Genomic DNA, 9,379 nt, shown 5'->3' with positions numbered 1-9,379 from the left:
ATATTTCTGTTAGTACTTCAAATATCACGTCAGAAATCTAAATACATAATAATAGAGCAATTAAAAGATAAATTTGAGAAAAACATCGAAAAATATCGCGAATTATAGAAAATTAATGAGTTTAATTTTGGATTCCGCATGCTTTTGCTTCTAATTTTTTGTCGTGCTCCGTACCTCTCCATCAGCGATATCAACATACCGATAATTTTAGTAGAATTTTTTTAAAATACAGAAATTTGGCCCAAAATTTATTCGAATCTTTAAGATACATATTTCTGTGAAATTTCATAACTATATGACGTCTGTAAGAGTAAATAATAACAGTCCGCGTAATTTTTGAACGGCCCTCGTATAATAATAATCATGACCTTTACAAACAAAGACGTTTTTGTTACAATCCTTGTCTGCTGGAACCAAAAATTAATTGTAGTCTTTCTATTTCCTACCGCATCTCCAATTTAGTGTGAACGAAGGGATAAATAGTTCGCACATTGCTTTTAAATATTCACAATTCTTCAACATATTTCAAAGACATTTCTGTAAAAGGTATATCTCTTCATTTGGCATGATCTTAAACAGTATTATTAAAAGAATTACGTTATGTATTAAATATATTGGCTCCCAATGTTGTCAAGGTTTTTAAGATAATGACTTTTAGGACGTGATTTTCAACATTATTACTGTCCCCATTAAGGACCCGTCCTGTCGGATTGTAGTTGAAAGAAGAAGCGTAAGAAAACTCAGAGGAAATTATCTTCTTTTTAAATATGATAGTTAATGTTATTATTCATCTCACTACACAGCATGCCTACATGTATCAACTCTGGATGTATCATCTCAGTCGGATGAGTGATGTTTTACTAGACAATAGGTACCCAAAAGAAAAAAGAAGAGTGTTAGCGATATTTCATTAAACTTTGGAGTGAGAAAGATATCACAATTCAAATTGTCTGGCTTTTTATATGTAATAACTTATTTTTATGGGATTATTATGGGGAAAGATTTAAGTAGTTAGAATTGTCACTGGTCCTCAAGTAAGTAATCATTCTGATTTATTCTTTACAGTCTCATTTAAATCGTTTTCCTTGCCTTGTCTTCCATTTTTATCTTTTACTTTCTGAATCAATAAATCCATTTTTAGCTGCCCTATTTTACCAAATTTGCTATCAATGACAAAACAATTGCAAAATAATTATTATTGTACAATCATAAACGTACATTCATTGTTTTTAAATTGATATTGTTGGTTAATTCTTTCAATCATATATTTAAAAAGATTTTAAAATCTTTTTTTCGCTTTTGAAGATGTAGAAGTACTATTTAAAATCAATTATAGTTAAACTCAAAATCGGAAGGAAGATTTGGGTCAATGTTTATGTAACTGAGCAACATTAAGTTACTATTATATTCATAATAGTAAAGGTATTCTTCCACTTGACATTATTTCACTGATTCTATACGAAGGATAAATTCCCTATTCAAATGAATTCTGCATAGATATTGACTTACAAAGAGCAGCTCACAACTTAAATGATGAATAGGACTTTTCTCTAAATTGCAAAGGATATAAAACGCTACTAAAACACAATCACATTAGGAATATTTTTGCACATTGAAGGGGGGGGGGATACCATGGCATCTTTCTACGAAAACGTTTCTAAGCTTCAAAGAACCTTGTGTCTATTGCCACTGAGGTGCATTAAATAAAAATCGTTCAAGAATAAAAAAATAATTTCAGCGTATTTTTATTATACTTTTTAAATGAAACATATGGAGATAACAAACATAAATCAGTCAGCATTTGACTCAGTCATAAATTGTATTTGCTTATAAGGTCATTGTATCGACCACAGAACTTACGAAATGATGACTTTAAACGAGACTGCTGATGTCCTTGTTTCATTAACTTGTTTGTCAATAATTTACCTCGTTTTAGAAATTGTTCATACGAAGAGCATGTTCTTGCGTATCGAATCAACTGAGATATATATTTACTCCGTATGCAGGTGATGAGGGTATATTGCTGCACAGGTAAGGGAAGTTGACGATTGTAATGTTAAAGTCATCACGTTTATCATAGAGCTTGTTTGTTAAAGTACCATTGACGTCTTTTTCAAGTAAAATATTCAAATGTTAAACAGATGTGTCAGACTTTGTAGTATCTTTTATTTCAACTCATCGAGATATATCGCATCGACATAAGAATGGAAGTTACCATTATTAACTGACAATACGTCGTCAACATGTCTAAATGTCGATTTGAAGGCCACAGCAAGTGTTTTCTTAAAATTAAATAATTATTTATTATGATTTCTGGCTGAAATGTGAATATCCTTCAGACTGAAAATCATGACAATAAAAAATGGCTTCAAAGAAAGATATGTTGTATTTGTTTGAACATATCACACCTTAATCACATCTTCGTTGTGGTATATAGAATAAGGATATGATAGGAAGATTTTCACTTTTAATGTTCCACAAACACTTCAACTTCGTACATTGACCATTTAATGGCATGTTTCTTTGCTGATAAAAGCAACATCACAATAGATGTTTCAAACTATGTGAACATATAGCTATTGACGTCTTACAGATAATTGTACACAAGCTAAGATGATTTTTAATTAATAGCATCATTGGACTCCAGCAGTTTTTCTGCGCATATAGAATAGCTTAGATGCTCTGATAAGTAAAGAAAGAAGTTTCTTTTTTTCTGTTATGTAATAGTAACAAGACAATAGTCTCATTAGGCTCTGATGGTCTCGATATTTGATTACCTAAGTACTTAGACTTAAGACTTTTTTGCCAAAGTTTTTTGTTTTTATTTTTCATTCTATTATTAATATTATTAATGCTTGATTCATTTTACCCATAAGATTTCAAAGATTAAAAATACCATATAAAATATTATAGTTAGCTTAGCTTTACATTAGTGTTTAAGCTCCTGGGACACCTGTTTCAAGATTTAGTTGTCTGATAGTTCAGCGTTTTCCTGCCTTACTTTTAATACAAATTGTTAAGGTAGAAAATTTTCAAATGGTTATTAATACGTCACCAGTTCAGCCTCCATCGCAGGTCCCAACCTTATTAGAGATCAGCGCATATCACATTTACAACAGTTGTTGAGGACTTGCATCAAGTTGCTAATTATAATTATGCAAACATTTCTCTGAAATATGCCCTGGAGTAAAGACTTTTCAATATAAAATTATTTATTAAATTTAAAATTTCAAAAGCCAATGGAATTGAAAACACAATGTATAAAGACATGGTTTTTTCCGATTTTGTAGAGATTTGGTTAATTATAGTGATTTCCTGCACTGATCCACGAGAAAAAATAAAATACATCAAGAAATTATAGCTACCATGTGGGATACTGATTTTAAACAAGATTGTTGAAATCTCTGTAGCAACAATATATCTGTCGGTATATAAGTAATAATTGCCTTTCATCCATGTACATAATCTATGAATCGTTTATAATCTCTGGTTAACTTATGTATCAGTTAAATTGATAATCATTTGAAATTCTGCTTCAACTATGTATGCTTGTTGTTACTTTTTTTCTACTTGTTGATATATGTGCCATCTTTTTTTCCTTCTAGTTGTTTATTACATATTTACCATTCTGCATAACTTATATTTATAAACTCAAAGTTGTATTAATTGAATTTATAAACCTTTCTTCTATCGTTCTATCTTTGTATAATTTGTAGCTGATTAATTAATGTTTTTATAAAATCCTTAATCGGTTGTATTTGTTTCATACCTTGTTACCACATTTGAATTGGTTACTGTAGACCAAGCTTGCCTTTCAAGATACTAAAATCAAGTTTAAATACATTTTGTAATGTGGGATGGGCGCTTTGATTCACAGAATTTATGAAATAATTTTGCTTTACTTTCCAAGACATCATGAAAACCTTGACACACACAAATAATTAGGATCGGTACTTTAAGTATCTATTAACAGCTATTTCAAAGAAATATTGGTAACTAAAAAATCACCAATAGATATTTTACACCTTTGACATTTATTTAAGTAGAAAAATGCTCAATTAGTTAATCACTTCGGGAAAAATTGATATAAACAAAGCCCATCGCCTGGAACCACTAAGAATTTCAAACATTTTTCATATCATATTATGAAAGAAATCGATTTTTAAAAAAATGTATATATATTCTTATTAGGCATAATATTGTGAACTTAAATTACAGCAGTTTGATCAAGTTTAATACAATAATAACATTTCTATTTTAATGGCATGAGAGAGAGAGAGAGAGAGAGAGAGAGAGAGAGAGAGAGAGAGAGAGAGAGAGAGAGAGAGAGAGAGAGAGCTTATTCCAGAAGAAATGATAGGGAAAAAATCTTATAGTGCCCACTTGCTCTCAAAGAAAGATAACTCTTGTATATTCTCGTTGAATTTTGCTGTCATTGTAATTGTACAAGGGACATAAAAATTTAAAGGTATATATAAATATGACTCATCCACTTTTTTGAAATCGTATTTTAAATTTGCTTCATGATCCCCTTTCATATTACTTGATCAAAAGATGAATTTACTGCCGAAAAAATTGAGATGTTCTTAAACAAGGTTTTTCTAACGTTTTTAAAATAAACTTGCTGAGACGGTGAAATGAAAATTTTGAAACCTTATTTACAGGACACCGCCAAGCATAGTCCAAATAGATTAAGCAAATGTATAGAATGCAACTTAAACTTAAATTTTTAAAACGCTTTTAAAAATCTTTAGAACACCGAATATTAAAGTCCAAAATATTATTTTCTTTCAGCGAAAAATTTAAACGGTGAATATGTGTGTGTTAAGAAATCATATTTTATATTTTTAAAACCATTGCTTTACTATCTCTCTAAGGAAGGGGGAAAAAAATCTAAATGAGCACGAGAGTGCTCAGAGGTTGGTGTAAGAAAGATGCTCAAGTTTCTGTGGGTTTTTTTGGAGACCAGGTTCCCAGGTTCCAAAGAAATCGCATTTAAGAACCAATTGCGCCCGTTATGAGCAGGCCTATTTTTGTATTCATATGAAGCAGAATTTGTCTGAGGTCTTATACGTGGACAGAAGAGGACGTTGCATCTCGATATTTAGAGATATCGGCGACGTACCGTCAATTAACAATCGTTATACGATTTACCCCTTTGAGCTTGAAGTGAGAGATACCACGAGGTCTGACACATCTGTTTCATATTAGATATTTTACTTGAAAGGGTCGTTGGTAGTGGTCCGGAATCTAAGCTTTGTGAAAAACGAGATGACTTAAATTTTTCAATTGTCAACTTCCCTTACTTATGCAGCAATATACCTTCATCACCTACATGCAGGGTTTATTTCTCTCAGTTGATTCGATACGCAAGGGCTTGCTATACGTTTGAATAATTTTTTATGTAAATTATCAACGAACTTTTCTGTTTGTTCCCAGTCATGACAGGAAGCGCATGGCGGGCGTGATCGGTCGACAGGGGATGCTCACTCCTCCATGGCACCTGATCTAACCTCTGATGTTTTGGAGGTCAATGTTTGCTGTTCTCCTGTTTTGTTTTGTTTGATAGATTTTAGGCTTGGGTGTTGCTTATTGTCTCCATGTATTTCATTGACCATCTCGTGAAACCACTTACAAAAGCTATTTTTTCGCGAGAACTTTTCTTTATTATGTCATTTTATCTATTTGCAAAAATTTTAATCTCGCGTATATTTTATTATAAAGTCTGTATACAGTTGACTTTTACGAGAAGCACAGACTTTGACAGTTGACAGTTTACTTGACATTAAAACCTGCATCATGTATGGAGGTACAGAATTGATAATAGATAAGAACACCTTTCTAGTGGTCAAAGGTAGTGCCTCCAATGTTGTTAGGGCTCTGACATGTGACGACTGGGAGTTGAGGGTAGGGTGGTTGTCGTTTTCTTTAAGGATAACCGATTTACGGTTTGAAATAACCCGTTATTTGGTTGAATTAATTGTTGAGTTATAAATATTTATAACACAAAAGAGCTTCCCTACATTGCTGTAGTGTAAAAGTAAGCTGTATACTGTAAAAGTCAGCGCTACTCGTAAAAGTCCATTAATAGTAGTCGCCTGCATGGCGTATTGTAATAGAGTTTGATCTCGTTAACGGTTGCGAAGTAAAGAGTTCTTTTTTACATTGCATGCTTGATTCCACTTGTAGGACGAAAAGATTAATACTTTGGATGATACCATAGAAGGATATGGAGATAACGAACAGTATTCAATATCAAAGTCCATAAAACAATACAAAACAGAAGCAGAGCAAACACGGACCTCCAAATTCAGAGGAGGGATCAGGTACCATGGAGGAGTGAGCATCCCCTGCTGACCGGTCACACCCGCTGTGTGCCCGTTGTCATGATCGGGAAATAACGGAAAAATCCGTCGTCAATTCAATGTATAAATAATGGACTAACAATTAGTATGAAAAACGTCAGTCAGCATATGACTTATTGATAAATTTTATTTGCTGACAAGGTCTTTGTATCGAAGTAAAGAGTTCTTTTTTACATTGCATGCTTGATTCCACTTGTAGGACGAAAAGATTAATACTTTGGATGATACCATAGAAGGATATGGAGATAACGAACAGTATTCAATATCAAAGTCCATAAAACAATACAAAACAGAAGCAGAGCAAACACGGACCTCCAAATTCAGAGGAGGGATCAGGTACCATGGAGGAGTGAGCATCCCCTGCTGACCGGTCACACCCGCTGTGTGCCCGTTGTCATGATCGGGAAATAACGGAAAAAATCCGTCGTCAATTCAATGTATAAATAATGGACTAACAATTGGTATGAAAAACGTCAGTCAGCATATGACTTATTGATAAATTTTATTTGCTGACAAGGTCTTTGTATCGACCATAGAACTTTCGAAATGATGACTTTAAACGAGACTGCTGATATTCTTGTTTCATCAACTTGCTTGTCAATAATCCATATACACCGATAACCTGTGTTGCAGTAGGTACTGACACTAAAAAGCTCTTTCACTTCTCGAAGGCCGTAGGTGCCTAGTACAAGTCTTAAGGAACACACAACTAAGAAGTCCGATTTTAATTAGATTGCCTCTTTACATAACCTTTTTGTTTGTAGTTTTTTAACATTGATAATTGTCTGTTACATTTACCTTTTATCACTAATTATCAGTTGAGATGGTGAAAAGTTGTTTTAAAAATCGTAGTTAGGGTCTTCCGTCTTCAGCGGAAGACCCTTCTATTATTCTTCGGTTTCTTTTTCACTTTTATTATTATCATTCTTTTTTTCCTTACCGATTTTGTGCAGAAGATTTCTCGGAGATGGCTCGATCGATTTGGTTCAAAATTTTGGAGTTAATGTGTTTTGATCTGAAGTTTGTACCGGTGTAACGTTGAATTTTGACCCGGGTTGAAAATTGACCCGGGGGTCATTTTTCAACGTTGAATACTGAGACCAAAGGTGTTGAATTTAGACCCTAATCCGTTGAAAACTGAGCTGGGTCGTGGAATTTTGATCATGAAACCGGTTCAAAATTCAACAGCATAAAAAAACATATTTATGATTGAGTTTTTACTACTGTGATTTTATTCATAGGTATGAGGCCCCGTTTTGGTATTTACTGCAAAAAGTAATATCCCCTATTTGAATAAGTGATATCACCTGTTCCAATAGATGATATCACCTATTTGATTTGAATTTGTGATATCACCAATTCGAAAAGGTGATATCACTTATTCGAATTGGTGATATCGCCTATTCGATTGGGTGATATCACCATTATCCGTCGAACAGCTGTAGTTTTTTTTTTTTAACAAGGGAGCATTCATTATTGACTGTTGTAAGAAACTCAAATAGGTAATATCACCTTTTCGAATAGATGATACCACTTATTCAAATAGATGATAGCACCTACTAGTATTTAGCACGAAAAGGTGATATCACCTTTTATTAAGCTTTCTGATTGGCTCAAACTTGATCACATGATTAAGTATAAAAGCATAAAGACTTGAGTTACTATTTATAGAATCTGAAATGCATATTGACTTCATGTTTTTTTTTCTTGTGATCATATGCTATATTGCAGGAGTCCTTTTAGAAAATTTCATTAAAGTGAGTGACATCAAATAGTATTGATTTCTCAATTAAAGATAATACAGAGTATGACTTGATGTTTCTGAATAAAAAATTACTACAACTTGTATCAATATTTTTTTAATGTTCCGTAATTGATGAGACGTAACAATGCTTTAAAGTCTTGAATTAGGATCTACATGTACTTTATTTTAAAACATATTGGATATCTTTGTCAAAAATTGATACGAGACATAATTGTTTTTGTCCTGTCTGTCTGTCTGTCTGTTTGTCTGCAAACTTTAACCTTTGCCATAACTTTTGAACCATGAATAATAGAGACTTCATATTTGGTATGCTTCTTTAGTAATAAAGCTCTTTCAGATGACACCAAGGTCAATGACCTCGTGACCTTGACTGTGACCTATATGCTAAAAATAGAGGTTTTAATGCAAACTTTAACCTTTGCCATAACTTTTAAACATAAAAGATAGAAACTTCATATTTGGCATGCATACTCCACTAATAAAGCTCTTTCACATGACACCACGATCAATGACCTTGTGACCTTGACTGTGTCTTATATGCTAAAAATAGCTTTTTTTTTAAACTTTCACCATAACTTTTGAACCATGAAAGATAGAGACTTCATATTTAGTATGCATACCTAACTAATCAAGATCTTTCAAATAACACCAAGATCGATGACCTTGTGACCTTGACTGTGTCATATGCTAAAAATAGCTTTTTTGAACCTTCCCCATAACTTTTGGACCATGAAAGATAGAGACATCATATTTGGTATGCATATACATCACTAATCAAGATCTTTCAAATGACATCAAGATCAATGGCCTTGTGACCTTCACTGTGACCTTTATGCTAAAAATATTTTTTTTAATTTGTTGCCGCCGGGCGCATAGTGTTTCACAAACACATCCTGTTTTTACATCTAAGCACAATCAAAGATAGATTCTAATTTCTGATTGGTCAATTCAGCCAATCTTACGAATTCCAGAAACAGAAGCAAGAATTTACACTAAAAATAACGAATAAATCCACTATTTGTGTTTAAAAATTCTGATGTGTATGGCTTTTAACCTAACATATCTTGACAAAGATGACCCAAAGGACCAATTAAGCTACTTCACATGCGTTCCAAACTCTCTGGACTCTTTACACGACATACACTTGGAGTTATTTTCTATATTCCTTTCAGCTCCCATGTATTTTCTTTTCTACATTGCCATGAAATTCTCTTCTTTCAATCAGCTCATACATGGAATGTCTCAATCG

Source organism: Saccostrea cucullata, unplaced genomic scaffold, assembly GCF_032062105.1.
Source record: "Saccostrea cucullata isolate Sc308-1 unplaced genomic scaffold, CSIRO_AGI_Scuc_v1 ctg44, whole genome shotgun sequence".
In the NCBI taxonomy this organism is placed as follows: domain Eukaryota; kingdom Metazoa; phylum Mollusca; class Bivalvia; order Ostreida; family Ostreidae; genus Saccostrea; species Saccostrea cuccullata.
This window is presented reverse-complemented; position numbering follows the sequence as displayed.